Consider the following 22,403-nt stretch of genomic DNA (forward strand, 5'->3'; position numbering starts at 1 on the left):
ATTTTTTAACAAAGATTTACCGCACTCCAAACTTTTCGTGAGGCAGATCCGCCATTGTTGTTTTGGTCTCGCGGTTCGAGTTTTTGTCTGCACGCCGATCTCCGGTTCGAGTTGTGTAGTAAAAGTCCGTTTCCTTTTAGAGAATCGGCTTTTTCAGCTCAACTCATTAAAGAGAGCCAGCTCTCAAATGGCTCACTTGCTTTGATGCATTATATTACAAATTATTATGTTGTAAAAAGAAGTTAAGAAAAAAAGTATAAAAGGAGAAAATGAAAAAAGACAGGATTGTGGTGATCCCTTTTAATCAGTATATTACCAACAATAATTTAATGCAGAAAATCAATTAATAATTTGAATAAGAAAATGTATTATTCTACTTACCCGGTAATTAGATTTGCATGTATTTTTTCCTTCTACAGCGAACGTCCAAGCGACTTCATTTTTGAACTTTTTTTATAATAAACCCCATTCATGTCGAGCAACTCAGTGTCTCACAACAAAATGTTCATTAACAATATATATGATATAAGGAAAGACATGTACAATATAACATGTTAACTACATAAATAAACATGTTTGGAAAAAAAAAGATTTTTTTGTATTTTGTAAGGGAAAATACTACAGTTTGTAAGGGCATGGAGCACACCAAATTTTGGGGACCCATAGATTTTTGAGCATGCGAGTCCCTGGGAGCCATCACTTTTCAGAGGTAAAATGAACACTAAATACACCCAAGAGTTGTTTCCCTCGTCATGCTTTTTTGCGTTCATTTCTTTCTTTCAGGACCAATTTCCGTCGTTTGTCTTCTCTAGCATTTTTTTCTGGTATTGTGAATAACTATAGAGTGATAATGAGAGAAAATGCAATGTCTTTTTATATATTATTTATATCATTAGTGGTCTAGAGGATAGGATTCAGCGCTATCACTGCTGTGACCCAGGTTCGGATTCCACTGCTTTCAATGTTTTGCGAATTTGGTCAGTGATATTTTCAACTGATCAATCATTGGAAAAGAATGGTTATATAGTCAAACCTGTATGACGCACACCCAAACATTTTTTTTAGGTAAAAAAAAAACAATCAAAGTACGGTAAGTGGTTTTCCAAGTGACGATTACAATAGGCATCAGGGCACACCAAAACCTCATTATTGGGTATAATTCAAAACTAACTTTTTTCTTTTGCTCAGCATTAAAGTCAATGGTTTTGACAGAGCATAAAACGAGAGACTTTGGAACGTGAGTTGAAGCAGCGCCTCTTTGAATTACGCTCATCAGGTATCGGCCCCATTAGCCGTCTCGCACAGCTTACCACGCAAACAAGCTCAATACTTGACATGCGTTATTGATTTTGACACCGTTAGCCTCCCCTTGCTGTTTGTTTGCTTGTGTATTTGTTTGCATCATACTGTGTGTAGAATTTGATTAGCCATGACAGATGATCAGACCCGATTTGTTTATTTTCATCCTTCTTGATATTCACCTGATGCCTTTTTTATGTATAAAATGTGGCGCGGAGGCGATAAAATGTAAATGATTTTCCAACGGAGTGCCTTGTAGTCTTTGTTGCCTTCTTCTTAGGGGAATGATACGTAATGGCGTTAAATATTTCAAGACCCCCTTTTGCTGGAGCTTTGCTGTGGTACAAGGGCCTCTGACTGCTTGTAATCTCCTTGATACCTGGAGGCGTCGCCACGGCAATGCAAAGATAACATGAGGCAAAGCCGGAGCGGGGCGGCGGGCGGGCGGTTACGGTTCAAAGATCCCGCCGTGCCCCGGCAAAGCGCGCAAACATCCGCCTGAGAGAAAAGCCACGGAAATGAAAGAGATTCATTTCCCTCCCCCTTCTTACAACTTCGAGGAAAATATTCCGCTCGCTCCCGTGCTGTTTAGATGCTGGCTGTTGCGTCGTTGGCTTATATTTTCCGCGCCTTGAAAGGAAGAAACAGAAGTCTTGGCTTTCCTAAATAAGTCATCATCTCTTTTAACTTTTTTTTTCTAACCACACTTGCTTGGTAGAGCTGGAAAGGCAAATTAAGAAGGACTCAGCCAGCGCGGGTTGCCTATTTATTTGCTTGTCTGCACACCTTCAGTGATAAGTTAGATGTCAGCGTTCTTTTATGTCAAAAGTCCATTTGGATGCGGCTCTTTTAAATGTTTCTTCCTAACATCACTTAAATAAAGCTCTGGCCTCCAGTCATATTTGTCTTATTGCTGATTGGCAGGTTGTTGCTGCCTTCTTCTCCCTCGTTTACAATTGCGTGCGTGTTTAGCAGGCAAAAATGTCCCTCCAGGTTGGTTGACGAGGAAAATTTGGTGGGCTTTACCTAATTGGAAAAAAGGCATATCCCAGGAAGATATCAATATGGCTCAATACAATAGATACCCGAATACAGCAAACCCACCTTACAGTGTGAATAATATATTTTTTATGCCCATTTTTGGCATTTTCCCTACTATAAAATGACAAATTGTGCGTGGCCAAAAACGAATCATAAGTGCAGTGTTTGTGATTATCTAAATAATATGTAGTATATAAATATAGTAATATATAACATTAAAAATAAATATACAAATAAAGGCTAAAATACATTTTATTTTCCTTTGGTGTGACATGACTTAAGCTCATTGATTGGAGTAGCAGGTGGATGCAGAGAAGGGGGGAGACAGCAACAGATTAGCAGGGAAACATTTCAAAACATAATTTTGTGAAAATTGTCATGTCCCGAGAAGATTTCCTTGTTTTAATCGCCCGCTAATTTTTATGAATTGTCCTGATTGGTTCTGATAATCAGCGCTTGTGGGTGATTCTGAGGAAACGTTGAGAAGGTTGGTAACAGAGTTTGGAAGAGTATGTGATAGGCGTAAGTTATGTGTCAATGTTGGGAAGAGTAAGGTGATGAAGTGTTCACGTGATGGAGTGGGCATGACGTTAGAAATCAGGTTGCATGGACAGGTGCTGGAAGAAGTTGAAAGCATTAGGTACTTGGGTTGTGATGTGGCTGCAGTTGGTGGAATGGAGTGTGAGGTATTTCACAGAGTGAATCAAGGAAGCAAGGTTTTGGGTGCTCTGAGGAGAGTGATGAACAACAAGACTATGAGTATGGATGTTAAGAGGGGACTGTATGAGAGTGTGACTGTTGTATGGTGCAGAGACTTGGAGCCTGAACGCAGATTTAAGAAGGAAGTTGAATGTTTTTGAGATGAAGTGATTGAGGACTATGTTAGGAGTGACAAGATTGGATAGACTGAAAAATGAAATTGTGAGAGACAGAACTGGAGTAGTCGTGGAACTGAGCAAGCGTGTTGATAAGAGAGTACTCGGTTGGTTTGCACTCATGGAGAGGATGGATGAGGAGCGAATGTTGATGAGGATCTACAGAGCAGAAGTCAATGGAAGGTGACCAAGAGGAAGGCCGCGATTGACGTGGATGGATGGTGTTATGAGTGCACTGCAGGAAAGACTAAATATAATGGAAGCTAGAGCTCTTGTTGGTGATAGAAAGGAGTGGAGAGGTGTTGTGAAAGGATAGTGAAATTGTGGACGCGTTCTTCAGGATGGGCTGGGCACCCGTATAATGAGGCAGGGGTAAACCAGTGAAAGCTGTCGGGCCCTGCTGTTGAACAAGAGAGTGTGTTGTGTCACCCTGACCCGAGTGACATGGCCGCTTTCTGGTGTCCCATTTCATCTGGAGGGACGAAAGCATGACCAACTTGGGTGCCGAGGTGCCTAACTTGTTTGGGTGTTCGGGCAATTGGGTTGGCCATGGTCCAAAACTTTTTGTGTGTTTTTTATGCTATTTATTTCCCTTTTATTTTCTTTGTTATTGTATGTGTGTGTCTTGCTGTCGGTCACCCCTCTTGAGGGATATGACCATGGTAGACAGATAGATAGGTTCTGATAATCGATTGACATGCAACTTTGCAAGGGTAGCGATTTGTGTGCCTTCTTCGCATTTGTTGATAATTGATAATAATTTGTTGAAAGCTTTGTTTCCTTGGTCAAGACTTGGACTCATGCCGTGAGACAAATACAGTACAAAAACTACAATATTGTATCGCTAACCCATTAAGTCTTTACCAAAGACACGATATTCTGAACTGAAGGGGAGTAACATAATTCATATAACGTAATGGACTTGTATTCCGTTAAAGTTACAGAAAAAAAGACGTAATCAAACTACTGGTACATTTAGTAAAAATGAGGATCACTTTGCAGGATTACAATTTTTTAAAGCATATTCGTCTTGCACACCTCAGGGGTCAAAGTTAAAATCCAGCGTGTTGCAGCAAGTACCTGAATACAAAACATGACTATATGACCAAAAACTAACAGACAGGTTCCATATGATTAAACTGCAACTAAGGACACAACATCAACAACTAAGTGTATGTGAACATATACATTTAATACATTTAATGATTAATGCAATATGATGTCCTCTTCCACAGCATCCTTTCAAGCACAATTTAATTCATGTAATGCACTCGTTGACATGTGCCTCACATTTATATATCCATAATGAACTGATTGTGTCCATCATAATTTTAAATGCTGACATTGGAAAGACAAAGAGAGATGACAAGACATCCCATTTTTTTGCCAAAAATTTAGAAAGTAAAAGTGTGTTTATTACAATATTGGGTTCTTAATGTCCTCTAAATGTGAACTGAAACAGAACACATCTTGGTCGCCATGTAAAAGAGAGGATTTTATTTTTGCTTAATACACTATACTTGTCACGACCAGTACGAGCAGGGGACCCAAATGCGTAATGTTTCACACAATGCTTTATTAAGAGATTGGGGAAGTCAGGACAAGAGGAAAAAGATAGCAATCTGGTGCTCGCTAGGCAGGAGGAGCGGGAAACCCTCGCAAGCAAAGCATGGTCGGAGATCGCAACAAGTCGGGCAGCTGGGACGAGAGAACGGAGCGTGATTGGAGATCGGAACAAGTCAAGCAGCCGGGACTGGAGACGTAACGTGGTCAGAGATCAGAACAAGTCGAGTAGCCGGGACGAGCGGGAAGCCTGAGATCAGGGATCGATATCGGAAACTCAGGGATGTGATTTTTCCGCTAATTCGCGGAATTCCGCTTTTTTTATCTCCAAAAATAAAATTTTAAAATTTCCGGTGTTTTAATTGGTAAAAAAAAACGATTTCGTCTCGACAGCATGCCATTTGAGTGTTTCCGTAACTGAAATGAAACGTACTTGCGATTGGTTGAAGTCTCGTGTTGACCAATAAACGCGCTTGTTATAGGAGTGTGCCATTGTTCATTTCTCACACGTTTTTGCCGGGTGTTTAAAGAAAGATGTCCGTGATCGAACGCAAAGATGCTCCGCGAGCTAAAGAAATTGATAAGATTGTAAAAAACAAGTTTCGATGGGACTGGTTGGAGAAGGAATTATCTACGAATGTTGGAAAGAAGACTGTGACGAATTTGTTCAATGACTTTATTCGGAAGATCGATCGTGCCGGGAAAGCACTTTGCATTTGGTGTCATGATACCATCGACTATGGTGGGAGAGGTTTCAAAGCTCTTGAAAGTCACGCAAAGAGCAAAAAACACGTGAAAGAACTCCAGTCAAGAACGACAAATTATTCCATCGCTGGAAGTTTCGGTGCCCAAACGAAAACTCCAAAACTTTACGGCCTCCATCCCTTATTGACATCACAATCGGAAGCGGTAATAAAGAGACGTGATCGTTGGTGGGCCCAAGTCTTTGCTGTTGGAAGATACCCAACCCTGGCCAAGATGGTGAAGGCTCTCATGAGTTGCTTCCATGGGCCGCAAGTAGAGGGGGCTTTTAGTGTCATGGGTGATGTCCTGAACCCCAAAGCATGCAGAATGGACATAGCCACATACAGTTCTATCCAGACTGTAAAATATGCCCTAAGAGCAAGAAATACCACCTCTGTCAGCCATTTTGGAAGGAAAGACATTCTGATGGATCCTGTGCAGTCCATACTGTGCCTAAATCTGAGGACATCCTCCAAAAGGTACAGGGAGGAGAAGGATGCAGAAGCAGCTATGTTGTCTGCAAAACGAACAGAACTTGCTGTGAAACAGGACACCCAAATGAGCAAGGCTGCCTCAAGAAGAACCATCAAAGCTGCACAGAAGCAGGCTAGAAAGACCCATTCCAAAGCAATGAAGTCTAGGAGGAAGTAGTGTTTGGGTCATGTGAATGGATTTAGCTGTGTCCCGACGGATCACCACCTTATCGTGGTGGGGCACTTTGCGCGTCTCCATGACCCCCAGAGCTATGTCGGCGGGAGTCTCGTACTCCTGGTAGGGTTACCCAAGCCGAACAGGTCGAAGGGTAGAGTCCAGACTAAGAGTGATCCCAAAAGCTGGTGGCGGCACGCTTTGAGGCGGTTTCCTACAGACCTGGATCCCGTTAGCCGCCTGCAGTTGTAGAAAGATGCCGGTCGTCTAGGGTCTCCCTTGCCACTGGAACCATCTTCTTTACAATTAAGATAGTGGCGTTGGGGAAATGTTTTTTAATGTGACTGATTTTGAGTTGACTTAAACTGTAATTGTATATGGGATAGTTCAATATACATTGAAAATTTATGCTGTTGTCTTGTCTATTTCTTTGTCATCTGAGTGCATTGAAAGTACTTAAAAAAACCCATGAGCTCCGGGGGGGGGCTTCGCCCCACTTTTCCCCCCACCAGGGCACTGCCCTGGTCCTACCTGGTTCCCCCCCCCCCCCCCCCCCCCCCCCCAGCAATCACCCCCCCCCCCCCCCCCCCCCCCCCCCGCTAATTTTCAGATAATTTCACTTTGGTCAAATCACATCCCTGGAAACTGAATTGGGTAGGATACGGGTAGCCGGGACAGAAGAACGGAGCTTGGATTGGGAATCAATACAGGAAACAGAATCAGGACAGGATATGGATAGCCGGGAGAGGAGAACGGAGCTTGGATCGGGGATCGATACAGGAAACAGAATCGGGCAGGATACGAGTAGCCGGGACAGGAGAAGGGAGCTTGGATCGGGGATCGATACAGGAATCAGATCGGGGTCAAAACGGGAGCCAGAGTCAAAAGTGCTTTCCTTGCATGCGCTGAGGTTTGCTGACGGACTGACCAGGAGTGAACGAGAATGACGTGCTTAAATAGGAGGAGGACTCATTAGGGAAGGAGTGGCAGCTGGGGCTGAACGAGTGAGCGCAGGTGAGGGCAATTGGCAAATCATGACAATACTACTTGGTTGAGATTTGGGCACTAACAAACAACTACATGATCTTGGTTGCCTATATTTCTTTTACAGAGCTACATTGTTTATTTCTCTTTAAAAAATGTAATTGTGTTCATATGTAGTTTATTTTGTCTTTTATTAGCATATTTGATATTGAAGTAGGGCAGCATCGCGGCGCAGTGGTTAGCGCTTGTGCGGCACAGTTCATGTCATGGGAACCTGTCGTGGGTTCAAATCCAGCTCCAGACATCCTGTGCGGAGTTTGTATGTTCTCCCCGTGCTTGCGTGGGTTTCCTCCGGGCACTCCGGTTTCCTCCCACATTCCAAAAACATGCATTTCAGGTGAATTGGCCGGTCCAAATTGTCCCTAGGTGTGAATGAGCGAATGAGTTGTCTGTCCCTGTGTGCCCTGCGATTGGCTGGCAACCAGTTCAGGGTGTCCCCTGCCCACTGCCCGGAGATGGCTGGGATGGGCTCCAGCCCCCCCGCGACCCTAATGAGGATAAGCGGTACGGCTGATGAGATGAGATGAGATATTGAAGTAATCCAAAATAAATTTAAAGTGATCAAGTTATATTACTTTAAAAATGTGGTTTTCAGATCATGTTGCTGATTGAAGTAATTCGTAACTGTATCAGATTATATTTTTTTCACTAACCTTTCCCTACCCTGTTCGTCATAGGCATTAAAAATCCCAAAAGTTGAATTTTTGGGGGAGACAAAGTAATTTGTTGTTGTTAAATCGCATATTGGAGACAATGCCATAAAGAGAGGCTAATTATTTCACACCGTAAACTGAAAATGTCGTGAGGTTACTACAGAAAAGCTCATGTTGAGGATAAACAGGAAACCAAAATCTCGTTGTGCTATATATTTGCTCACCAAAATAATGTGATGCTGTCTTAAAACATGAGGCATTATTTCAAACGCCATGATACTGTCGAGCTTCTTTGAGCGAGAGCTTGTCGCAGGAGATTTCACGTCGCTCGTACATTACATGGTAATAAAGTGATGCCCTTAAAGATGATGTGTCCTGCGGTCATCATATTCTGGATTTATGATACAACCCCTCTACTCCACCCGGCCATTGTGCGACATTTTTCTAAATATCACGCAGCAGAATGGGGACCTTGAAATATTCTCCAGCCGCCCCTCCCAACCCCCGAAAGGATCTTGGAGACAATTGCAGGTTAAAAATGTATATGCAAATGTGCGCTACATTAGAGCATGCACAGGTTGTTAATAAATTAACACGTGGCAGGAATAATTCAGTTTAGCGTGATAATTCTTGGGTGCGAGCTGTCAGCTGTGGCATTGTTCTGGCGGGGATGTGACGGCGAGATGGCAACACGGGCAGTGAACTGTGATGTTTTAGCGTTACTCGCTCTTCAATCCTCGCCACGCTGACACAATAACAGTTCGCCTGCCTCTCATTTCCCAGGAACAAAAGCTTTAATTAAGGGCGCCCTCCTATGATTGCTTTAATGTTATGCTGCGGCGCACATTTGCTTGAGCGTGTTGTTCTTTAAAACATCAAGCTTCTCCAACAGGACTGTTTTTTTAAGGCAGGGTTGCCCTTAAATCACACGGTGGAGTCAATTTTGGGTGAAGCGTGTCAGCAGCCAGACTTTGGAAGAATGTCGTGGAAGGGAACTTTACCTTCCCGAGATTTGCATAGCGAGAACCCGGAGAGCTGACTAGCGCAGTTCAAGGTGTCAAGTGACTTGCTGTAAAGTTTTTAATAAGTGCCATCTGCTGTTTAAACACTCACTCGGATCCTTAAAGACTACTCGGCCGCCGCTATCTTTTAATTAAGTCCCGGGCTAATGTGCCACTTAATTGACTAATCGGCGAGATTTTGTTTTCTCTAATTTACTCAGGGAAAAAGCATCGACTGCTCTGCTTTTTAATATCACGGTGATAGGGAATGAGACATGGCGGATGCTTCAAAGTCAAGCAAACTCCTTCTAATTCCTACTCAGCGTGACAGGAAGAGGCGAATTGCTAACTAGGTTGGCCTTGGTGTCACTCTTGTTGTAACGCTTTTGCAGGTACGCTCGCTGATCTAATGAGAGCTTTGGTTATTTAATGATTGTGCCGCTTTGTGTCGATTTAATTTAAAAAAGACTGTATTTTTCGGACTATAAGGCGCACTAAATTGTAAGGCACAACCTCCAAATATTCTCTTATCAGGAGACCAGAACAGACCAGGAAACCCCAGAGCATTCGTTACAGTTATTTATTTAGGGAAGCAATCAGGGCTTGTGGGAGACGAGATGGCTGTCAGCCGTCAACAGCGGAGCCGGAAAGAAGGCTTCGGATCGGGTGGCCAATCGGAGGGCGGAAGTCAAGCAGGTCGAGTTTACCGGGGCTGGAGAGAAGATCGTAGCGTGGGACGGAAGCAGGTCGGGTCGGAGGCAGGCAGAAACAGGTAAACAGAATTCTAGACGAAACGGGCAATCAGGAGAGTCACACACAGTTACAATCGTAATACTCTGACGAAGAAGTCTGGGCGCAGCGCGCTAAAGAACGAAGCGTCAGCCAATCAGAAGGCACCCACATGATTGCTCCAGGTGACCAGAGTTAGCAATCATGACACTTATGCGATATTGCTTTCATATATACAGCGCACCAGACTATTAGGCGAGTTGAATTATAACTACAGTTAGAGCAAATGTTGGACTAAAAAAAAAAAAAAAAAAAACAACATAACACCTGATTAAGTGGGGACAGAAAAAAAAAATAGCCCCAGCTATATATATATATATATATATATATATATATATATATATATATATATATATATATATATATATATATATATATATATATATATTCATCTATCTATCTACCTTGGTCATATCCCTCAAGAGGGGTGACCAACAGCAAGACAAACACAACAATAACAAAGAAAATACAAAGGACTAAAATTGCAAAAAAACACAAACAAAAATCTTTGGACCATGGCCAACCCAATTTCCCAAACACCAAAACAAGTCAGGCACCTCGGCACCTAAGTTGGTCATGCTTTCGTCCCTCCAGATGAAATGGGACACCAGAAAGCGGCCATGTCACTCGGGTCAGGGTGACACAACACACTCTTTTGTTCAACAGCAGGGCCCAACAGCTTTCACTGGTTTACCCCTGCCGCATCATACGGGTGCCCAGCCCATCCTTAAGAATGCGTCCACAATCCCACTATCCTTTCACAACACCTCTCCACTCCTTTCTATCACCAACAAGAGCTCTAGCTTCAATTTTATATATATATATATATATATATATATATATATATATATATATATATATATATATATATATATATATATATTTATGTATATATATGCATATATATTTAATGTAAAACAAAAATCTACTAACTATTTAATTTTTTATGTACCTGTATACCAATTGCTGCTAAACCTGGTCTTACTGCACATTTTTGGTTTAAGCGAAAAAAATAGTCACTTTAGTTGTGTTGGAATTCTAATTTATTTACTGTAAGATATGTCCTAGAACTAAAGCATTTTTATTTGAATGTATAACTCATCTTCTTTTTTGCATTTTTAAAGAATTCGTTCACCGTTTTTTAAGCTTTGACAGCAAATCAATATCGGCTCCAAATACCGGTTTTCGGCTTCTCTTCTTACTAATAATCATTATCGATATCGGTCCTGAAAAACCCATAATGGTCGAACCTTACTGGCTAGCAACAAATGTTGTTTCACATTTAAAATTACAGTACAGTATTTCGTAATTTGCGTGTTTTGGTTTACAGTTAACCCCAACCAAAGTGTCATTAATTGTTTTCAAGTTTTAAAAGGTGCTGGAATTCTGGGTGAAGTGCTTGTAATTGTTGCCTTGTTTCACAAAAAGTCTGCTTTAAAAAGATGCCGTCACTGCTCTTTGATGGCTTCACTTTGCCATTTAATTTCTTCTGATTAACGACAGGTGGCATTAGTTTGTATGACATTATTCTATGAGGCGTCATCGCCCCATATGGCCCAAGAAGACAGGTGCATTCTAGACCTCAACAGGGCATTATGGAATAATCTATTAGTGACGGAATTGCATACCAATTATGGGTATTTATTATGGGCCATGCGCAAAATAGGTAGCATTTCTCAGTTGTGTCATGGGAAGAACTTCCTGCAACTACAATTGTACGTTACATAATACTTTTAATTTTAACCAACACTTTTATGAGGAGAGAAAATGATCTTCTTCTAGTCTGATTGAACAGTGGCAAACATATGCCATCAAACCAAATATTTTGCCTTTCGATTCAGCTTCACCTGCTGAACCTGAGAAATAATTGAATCTCCAGTGGCCGCACCGGCAACTACACCAACGCGTTAATTCGGCATGAATTAAAGCTAATGCGTGTATCATGTAATTTATTACCGATCAAGCGTAGTTTAGCAGAGCAAGACACCGAGTTCCCCCAAGATTGCTTTAACAGCTATAATGCATTTCTTAATTTACTTGCTGGAAAATCAATTTTTTTTCAGAGTTCATTAGCCACCAATATGTAAGAATTCTGTTCCCCTGAGCAAAAAGAAATATGCAAATGCTAGCAGTGCATCTGTATGTAAATAGCAAGGAGGGCCTCTGCCAAATTCTCAATGGGAAGCTTTGTTCGAAGCCTCTTTGTTTCTAAGCTCTGCTTCTTGTTCATGATAGTCTGGAAACAACAAGACGGCCGTAATTGGAGGGAGAATGTCAACATCGGTTTGTCAAATGTGGACTGACACGCGATTTTCATGTCACAAACATCTTCATTCTTACATCGGACAAAAATGATTTGTTTTCATCTGGCAAAGCATATTTAAAAAAACAAAAAATGTTGTTTTCTGGACATTAAACTATTGTGTAGAGGACACAATATCATGGTTTAACTTTCGCACCCTCGGTGCATTTTAGACCTTTTTTCTTTTAAATAGTTCTGCGGGTTTCAGGGATCATTGGGGAATTTCGGCGCCACATTTACACTCTTAACTAACCTGAGAACTGCCTTTTGTTATCCTGAGATCTGATTGAGGAAATCAGAATGAATAATTTCTATGAATTTTGACCAATGAATAACCTCTTATAAACTCAGAGAATTCCAAACGGGGGGCAAGCCAAGCGACGTCATTACATTTCCGCATTTAACTTTTGACATTGATTAAAGAATGATTTGATTCATGTTGCTCACCAAAATTAACCAAGTACCGTGCTAAAGTGAGTTCCATTGCTGTATCCTGTCTGTTTAGAACAGATGTTTCCAACGTGGTGCCCGCAGGCACCATTGTGCCCCTAAGGACAGCTGAGGTGCCCATAGACCTGTTATGAAAATGGTTCAACACTGCTGGGTCATATTGATTTTCTAGTATAATGGGTTTAGTGGTCGAGTCTATTTAACCCTAATTCAATAATTAACCTGGAAATAACAAAGTAACAACATTGTAATTACATGGTAAGTTGTTATTTTAGGAATGCATATCAAACAGGGTGCCATTTGCGCTGATTAGTAACAAAAAGTAGTTCTTGGCTTGAAAAAGTTTGGTGACCTCTGGTTTAGAAGGTGTGCTCAATGATCCTACTGGAAGCATAGACTTCCATTACATATTGATGATTACATCTATTTCATCCAATAAATTTGAACTGAAGGACTGAAGCATTTTTGCCAAGGGGACAAAAAAAAAAAAATTACCAGAGAAGTCGACCAATACACAAGGTTCATAAGCTGGAGATTGTGTGTATCATTTATCTCTATACTGCAAGGCTCACAGTGGTTTTGGACATAAACTTATTCTGCATATGAGAAACCACAAATCATATACATGCACGATAAATGAGAAAAATGAAAGGACTAACCCAAACATAGCAATGGACATCATCAGATTGTCATGCGCGTTTACGTAATCAGAATACAGTGGAACCTTTACTTACGAATGTCTCTTCATACGAAAGTTTCAGGTTGCTAAGTACCTGAACGGGAAAATATTGCTTTTAGTTCCAAAGGCATTTCAGGATACGAAGTCAAAAGAAGGAAAGTACACGCTGCTATCAACTCACATTTTCCCAAACGTAAACAATTGGGCTGCGTGTATCCAAGCATGCTCTTCGTGTCTCTGTCACATTCAGAGTTCAGAGACGATGAAGAGGAGGGGTTCCACCAAGAGGAGGACCAGGCCAAGACATTCAAGCAAAATTCCAGTCCCGGAATTTATGGGACGAAATCACTGAAAAAAGTCTTGACAAGTTAGGCTATTTCTCATTATGATTACGCCTGCTTCGCGCATAAGTTGGATTGTCAAAAGCCGGCAAAAACGACGTCATTGTGTTTTTCAACAAACCCGAGGCTAAAAGGTAAATACGTATTTTTTATCATTTCCTTCATTATTTTTCATTTTAATTTTTTTACATTATGTTTATTGTGCAAAATCTACTTCTAACATGCATTTATTTCATGTTCTGATGCTCTTTTATAATTTATTTAAAAAATATCATACTGTACTTTTGCGGGGCTTGGAAAAGAATGGCGCTATTACATTACATTTTTTTCAGGTTACGAAGCTACTCCCAAAAAGTAGAGATACCACTGTGCTGGCAATACTTCCATTCCAATCAGATTATTGCCTGTATGATCGTCCCCAAAATGCTGTATTAGACATTGACAGAGATATCAAATACTGATAATCTTCCATAAGACAGTTTATAACAAATGATAAAAAAACGCATTTTCTACAAAAACTACGACAATCAAAATCAAATCGAGCAATGTTCATTTTTGTATTAAAAATACAACGTTGATTGTTAAAAAAATACTTTGATTGCTACAACTATTAAAAGGCTATTTTGGCACCTCATTTGTAATAAATTGATAAAATATCACTACTTAGTTGTCTTTTAAGTGTTACACATTTCTAAAAACCATTTTCAACCTAATAACTGCACTCTTAAATGCTACTAGGAAACCATTTTTTTAAATTTGAAAACTATTTTTTATCCATTATGAGAAAAAAAAGTTTTCAGTGTTCGTATTTTATTTTCCAAAGAAAAATTCATCTTTTTTGGGTGGCCTTGGTCAAATACACACAAAGGCCTCTGACGCTCATCTTTAAAGCATTAAAGGTAGAACTGTGGCACAGCGCTCCCTGCGCTAGTGGTAGAAATTTGCCAATGCGCCACGAGGAGACTTTAATCAGCCATATCCATTTTCATTGAGGAAAACTGCTTCCAGTTGAATGTTTTCCCAGTCGTTCCTCGCCACAATGCTTCTTTGTGCATGAAATTCTTCATCGCCCATCTGGCCGAGTGAACTTTTTGCGTCCCTTTCCGACCATAAGCTTTGCAGCGCTAGCAAAACATTGCTTCACCTGCCTGCCTCAGCCCGTCTGGAAGACGCAATCGGCGCAAAGCCCAAAGGCCATGTCGACCATATGGCGCCGCCTCGTCTCCGCGTCTTGTATAACATAGCGCACATTCATGCCGCCGACTTGAACAGGAACTAATTAGTACGCTCTCTGGTAAGTCGGCTTCATTTAAATTACACTTAATTGGCTTGTGTAAATGAAGACAGTTTGAAAGAAATTTACACTGTCCTGAACTCACTTTGCGGCGCAATCATCGCTGAGTAGAACATGAACATAATAAGCCAGGAGCCAGTGTTACAGTGACTTTTCGTAATACTTTTTCTTCACTTGCTTGCTCTGATTTGATGTTTATTATTTACCCTCGCGTCATGCGCTTTTTAGTTCAGTAATTAGGTGTCACATCAATCTGTGACGGGGATGCGGTTTCCAGGCAACTCTCCATATTCACACAAACAACCCTGATTGACTGTTTTCTCAGCTCGTGCTGTTTAAATAGAGGAAGGGGGGGATTAAAGTTGCAGGATACACATGCAAAAATACAAGAAGTTTTTTTAATTGTTATTTTTTTATATAACTGCCTTCAGATCCAAGGTGAAATTTGAATGCTAATGTGTAAGGGTGCAACGCATAGAATATATATCTGAAATTTGTTTGAATTCTAGGTGTAGGTTTTCAAATTTTAAGATATGCTAGCTTGTTTGCTTGTAAAATAAGAAAAAGGTGATTTAAAAGGCTTTGCTTTCTAAGCCACAGTGGCCAGTTTGAAAAGTTAAAACATTTTTAAGAATGGAAATTCGTGAAAATAGAAGCATTGCTCCGCTTTGTTGGAAGAATACAGAGCAGTACGCCCTAGAGCAGAATGAAAGCAAAATGTGATTTGAGAATTTGAACGGCACTACTCCAGACAAAAAAAAAATTCTTCCAGTCCCTACTTGCCACAATATGGGATTGAGAATAATGGATCACGGCCAAAGGAGTGCAGTTCAGTAGTTTAGGCGGAAATATAGTTAAAAAGAGCCACTAGGTTTGATTGAAGTCCTCTAAACTGGTCCCCACTTGCAGCAATATGCGATCCAGGGTAATGGATCACTGAATATTTTTCAATCTGTGAGGCTGCAAAGTACGAAGCACCAAAAAGTTAGGAATATTGGTGTTGGGCTCCGTCTAACAAAAAAAAAAATCATACCAGTTAGATATCAAAAAGCAACACTGGACCCTCATCAGTTTGCCTGCAGGACAAACTGCTCCACTGATGACACAATCTCTCCATCTATCTATCTATCTATCTATCTATCTATCTATCTATCTATCTATCTATCTATCTATCTATCTATCTATCTATCTATCTATCTATCTATCTATCTATCTATCTATCTATCTATCTATCTATCTATCTATCTATCTATCTATCTATCTATTTATCTATCTATCTATCTATCTATCTATCTATCTATCTATCTATCTATCTATCTATCTATCTATCTATCTATCTATCTATCTATCTATCTATCTATCTATCTATCTATCTATCTATCTACCTTGGTCATAACCCTCAAGAGGGGTGACTGACAGCAAGACACACACATACAATAACAAAGAAAATGAAAGGGAAATAAATAGCATTAAAAACACACAAAAAGTTTTGGACCATGTCCAACCCAATTGCCCAAACAAGTTAGGCACCTCGGCACCCAAGTTGGTCATGCTTTCATCCCTCCAGATGAAATGGGACACCAGAAAGCGGCCATGTCACTCAGATCAGGGTGACACATAACACTCTTTTGTTCAACAGCAGGGCCCGGTAGCTTTCACTGGTTTACCCCTGCCGCATCATACGGGTGCCCAGACCCATCCTTAAGAACGCGTCCACAATCCCACTATCCTTTCACAACACCTCTCCACTCCTTTCTATCACCAACAAGAGCTCTAGCTTCCATTATATTTAGACCTCTTTCCTGCAGTGCACACATAACACCATCCATTCACGTCAATCACGGCCTTCCTCTTGGTCTCCTTCCATTGACTTCTGCTCTGTAGATCCTCTTCAACATTCGCTCCTCATCCATCCTCTCCATATGTCCAAACCAACCGAGTACTCTCTTATCAACACGCTTGCTCAGTTCCACGACTACTCCAGTTCTGTCTCTCACAATTTCATTTCTCAGTCTATCCAATCTTGTCACTCCTAACATAGTCCTCAAACACTTCATCTCAAAAACATTCAACTTCCTTCTTAAATCTGCGTTCAGGCTCCAAGTCTCAGCACCATACAACACAGTCGGCACAATCACACTCTCATACATTCCCCTCTTAACGTTCATACTAATACTCTTGTTCTTCATCACTCTCCTCAGAGCACCCAAAACCTTTCTTCATTGATTCACTCTGTGCAATACCTCACACTCCATTCCACCAACTGCAGCCACATCACAACCCAAGTACCTAAAGCTTTCAACTTCTTCCAGCACCTGTCCATGCAACCTGATTTCTAACGTCATGCCCACTCCATCACGTGAACACTTCATCACCTTACTCTTCCCAACATTAACACATAACTTACGCCTATCACATACTCTTCAAACTCCGTTACCAACCTTCTCAATGTTTCCTCAGAATCAGCCACAAGCACTGTGTTATCTGCAAACAACAACTGACTTACCTGCCACACTGTTCCACTGTTGTCCATCATGTCTACACCTCTGCCAAATACTCTTGCATTCACCTCTCTCACCACACCATCCATGTACACATTAAACAGCCATGGTGACATCACACACCCCTGTCTCAACACCAGACATGGGACCAAGTCACACATGTGCAAGTCTCAAGTAAGTCTCAAGTCTTCACCTTCAAGTCCCAAGTAAGTCCCAAGTATTTTTTTCTTGGGCAAGTCAAGTCACAAGTCAAGTCCCGAGTCTTAGATTGCCAAGTCCAAGTCAAGTCACAAGTCATAAAAACAGCGACTCGAGTCGACTCGAGTCCAAGTCACTAAGTCTCAAGTCCCCATGTCTGCTCAACACAGAGAACCACTCACTTGTCTCACTTCCTACTCTTACACATGCTCTGCTGTTCATAGAAAAACTCTTCAATGCTTCCAACAACTTTCCACCCACTCCATACCTCACCATCACTTGCCACAACGCCTCCCTATCAACTCTGTTATACGCCTTTTCCAAGTCCATGAAAGCCAAATAAACATCCTTACCTTTTGCAAAATATTTTTCACACACCTGATTTCTAACGTCATGCCCACTCCATCACGTGAACACTTCATCACCTTACTCTTCCCAACATTGACACATAACTGCGCTGGGCCATTTACAAAAATGCCGAGCTATGTCAGAACACAGCCTAAAAGATCATTGGCTGCTCTCTGCCTAGTCTAGAAGACATTGTCGGCTTGTGATACTCTAGCAAAACCTTTACCATCTCAAAAAATAATTCCCTCCCCGGCCACCACCTCTTTGACCTGTTGACCTGTTATGCACTGCAGGTCCCTCGAAACCAGCACTAACAGGCTCAGGGCCATTACAACCCTAAACAAACGCACAAAATAGTAAAAACAAATAAAAGCAGTAAAAACAAAAAACAAAACTGAGAATTGTTTTTTACAGTTTTTCTCAACTGGTGGGTCGGGACCTAATAGTGGGTTGCGGGCCTTTTTTATTGCAAAAATAATTCTAAGTAAAGAAAAAAGCAGGACTATTTAAACTCCTTAATAGTAGATGGCAATAATTCCCTGCAAATGAGTTCACTAACCATTTCACACCGCAGAAAAAGAGCAATAACATTCAGTACGTTGTGCATTGCAAATACAGCAGATATATGAGATATACATGAAGTAATTTTGGTTCGCTGGCTGGGGCTTGTAATTTTGGTGGGGTGGTGGGTGCATGAAGTCAGACCAGTTAAGTACCACTAGTTAATGGCAACAAATTGGGAGATTTTGTCTACAAAAGACTGTTTACAGATGTCAGAATTGGAACTCAACCTTGATTTTTACTGACAATGCTCTCTGAGACAACATCCTACTTTGAGTCCCCACTTGTTCGCGTCCCGCACGTCAAACCTCTCCGTGTTTGTTTCTCGTTGCATTTGTAAACTGCGACTCATTGCCGGAATTCTCGTCAAGGCGGCGTCCCCGCCGGGAAACATCAACTATTAAATGCCATTTCCTCCCCGCTCGCTTGTTTGAGTAATTTACGCTCAAACGAACGTCAGCGTTCGTCTCCAGGTGATCACGTCTCCGTGTACAAGCTTTTTGATGGCTCCACCTGAGAGATTTGCCCAAATGCGTCTGCCCCCCCAAAGTGGTTCCCAGAGTTTCTGCTCAGGGCTTGTTTACCACTTTGTGTTTTTTTGTGATTTCCCCAAAGCAATTTGAGAGGCAGCCTCTTTTTTTTAATATTCTCCAGCAAAGAGCAGCGCAATTGTTGCCATCTACGCTGAGAAAAAAGCTACTCTGACTGTCAGTAAACGAAGTCCCGTCCCCATTAACCTCTGATTCCCTCAGAGAAACGAGCAACCCCATTCTTGCAGCGATATGGAAATATTTGTCCCGCCTTTCTGAGACCCGACGCTGTCTGTTTTGCCTAATTGCTTTAACACTAGCCCGGCATGCTAATTGCACGAGGCCCCCTGTCACCACATCATTTACATGGTGCGCTTGATTTGAAATTTAATCTGCTTGAAGGGGTTGTGTTTCATGCTCACTTTCAAATCAAATGCTCTGCGGTATTGGAAGGCAGGTCAAAAACAATTCCATGTGTTTTGTAGGCATTCCTGTTTTATTTTATTTGTATCTAAGTTTTGTTCCAATGCAGGAACAGTAATAACAAGAAAATACACTGTGCAGTTCAGTGATATCTCAGCATTCGACCATAATTCATTCCTTTTGTTGTTCAAACACCGAAATGTTCGACTTACAAAACACTTTTTCCCATTTGTAGTTACGGTGTTCATTTTAATACGTTCCTACACATTTAGATATACCCAAAATATGATTGAAATGGATCTTGATCATTTTTTCTATCTTTAATGGATCTCAAAAATACATTTTCAAAGTAGACAGTTTGCCCTTAAATCCCCTGGAGTTGTGACATCACCGGATGACAACGAGAACCATAAAAGTGGCACATCGCGTTGAAAAACAAACTGCGATTGCAGTAACTATTTAATGCATAGCGCTCAGTTCCACTCCACAATTTGCTTAACGTGTCACCGGGGGACTTCTGACTGTTTTGTCAGAGGCGCGTGTTTTGATCATCTCAAGCTGCGTGCATCATGTTTACCTGCCGTCTTGTTAAGTCAAGTCAAGCCATTTTTATTTGTATAGCCCTAAATCACGAAGAGTCTCAAAGGGCTTCACAGATCTTTACACTATATTACACAGACTATTTTTCAGAATTTTATCATACATTCCCCTGCTCTGGAGCCGACGAAAAGAGTAGGTTATTCATATGCTATAGAGTAGAAGTGAGTTTTAAGCATAGATTTAAACATTTCCACTGAGGTTGCAGATCAGATCTCAGGGGGAAGAGCATTCCACAGCACCGGTGCCCGGATGGAGAACGCTCTCGAACCAGCAGAACACTTCTTTGCTCTTGGGATCACCAGAAGACCGGCACTCTCAGAACGTAGGCTTCGGACCGGGACATAGGGGGAAATCAGATCTGAAAGATAAGAGGGAGCAAGTCCATGTATGATTTTGTATAATACTAAAAGAACCTTGAAATCACATCTAAGGCTAACTGGGAGCCAATGCAGGTTAGCCAAAATCGGTGTGATGTGATCGGACTTTTTTGTCCTAGTTAAAAGCCTCGCTGCGGCATTTTGTACCAGCTGAAGAGGCTTGATTCTAGACTTCGGGAGACCAGAGAGTAGTGCGTTACAGTAATCGAGACGGGAGGTGACAAACGCATGAATTATAATTTCCGCATCCGACAGAGACAGTATAGAACGCATTTTAGCAATGTTACGAAGATGGAAGAAAGCGGTTCTAGTAATTTTCTTTACATCCGTTTCAAAGGATAGGTCAGGGTCATATATGACATCTAAATTTTTAACTGAGTCACTCTGTGTGATGTGACATTTGTCAATGTTCACAGCAGTTTTTGAGAATAAGTCACGGCATTTAGATGGACCAATGACTAACATTTCAGTCTTTTCAGAGTTAAGACGCAAGAAATTGAGTGACATCCACTCTTTTATGTCAATGAGGCAGGCCTCCAAATTTCCACAGTTTAGTGTGGCAGATTCCTCCAACGGAAGATATAGTTGAGTGTCGTCTGCGTAGCAGTGGAAACCGATATTGTACCTGCGAATAATATCACCTAATGGAAGCATGTAAATGCTGAAAAGAAGGGGGCCAAGCACTGAACCCTGTGGAACACCACAGGTAACATTTAAGGGCTCAGGTGTCATTTCGCCATATTTAACACAGTGCGTCCTATCTGAGAGGTAGGATCTGAACCATGAGAGGACGGTTCCTGAGAGACCAATCCATTTTTCCAACCGTTCTAGTAGGAAATTGTGGTGCACTGTGTCAAAAGCAGCACTAAGATCCAGCAGCAGCAAAAGTGATGAAGCGCCAGAATCCATTGCCAGTAGGAGATCATTTGTTACCTTGATCAGAGCTGTCTCAGTAGAGTGGTTAGCCCTGAATCCTGATTGCATAGATTCAAAAAGGTTATTCTCGGATATGAAATCATTCAGCCGCTGTGCCACTACTTTTTCAAGTACTTTAGAAAGGAAAGGTAGGTTTGACACAGGTCTATAATTACATAAGATTTTTGGATCAAGGTTGGGTCGTTTCAGTGTGGGTTTAATAACGGCAGACTTAAAAGCTGCTGGAACTACACCTGAGGAGAGTGATATGTTTATAATATTTAGAACTGAAGGTCCAAGGACGCCAAAAAGACTTTTAATAAGTGAACCTGGGAGCAGGTCGAACTGGCAAGTTGTCGGTTTGGCCGCATTCACCTGTTTGAGATCATCAAGTGACAGTTCACTAAAACTGGACAAATTCCCTGGACAGCCACCCTGTTGTGCATCTGTAGATTTCAGCCCTTTAATATGTGTGGTATTAATAATGTCTTTAGCAATTTCCTCCTGTATGCATTGAATCTTCTTAGTAAAGAAGACCATTAAGTCATAAGCAGAGTGGGTCGAACTATCTGCGATAGTCTGTTGCCTTGTAAGCGATGCTACAGTGTCAAAGAGGATTTTGGGATTGTTCTTTTGAGACGCAATCACCTTCGGAAGGTAGGCCGATTTTGCAGAGGCAAGGGCCGCTTTATACTTTAACAAGCTGTCACACCAGGTTTGATGGAAAACCTCAAGCTTGGTAGCGCGCCATTTTCTTTCCAATTTCCTGCATTCTTGTTTAAGGGTTCTAGTTTCATCAGTAAACCAAGGCGTGCGTCTTTTAGGACGTGATTTAAGCTTTATGGGCGCTATTGAATCCAGGACACTAGCCAGGGTGGTATTAAACTCATTCATGAGTGAGTCAATAGAGCCATTGTATGAAGGAAAGGACGCAACTGCTCCAGGAAGGAGTTCAAAGAGCTCAGAAACTGTGCCAGTGCTTATATTGTGTCCGCTAAATCCTTCAGCTTTTTTAGCACTACATTTAGCTAGCACCTCAAATATAACCAAATAATGATCCGAGATAACGCTAGTACACGGTAACACCATAATGTTTGAGGGTAAAACTCCTCAAGTCAGAACCAAGTCTAGCGTGTTTCCATCTTCATGGGTTGGCAAATCAACCAGTTGATTAAAACCAAATGTATCAATTTGAGACCAAAACGCAACAGTAAGTGAACTGAGTAG

Source organism: Urocampus carinirostris, chromosome 11, assembly GCF_059441175.1.
Source record: "Urocampus carinirostris isolate Australia breed hairy pipefish chromosome 11, RoL_Ucar_1.0, whole genome shotgun sequence".
Taxonomy (NCBI): domain Eukaryota; kingdom Metazoa; phylum Chordata; class Actinopteri; order Syngnathiformes; family Syngnathidae; genus Urocampus; species Urocampus carinirostris.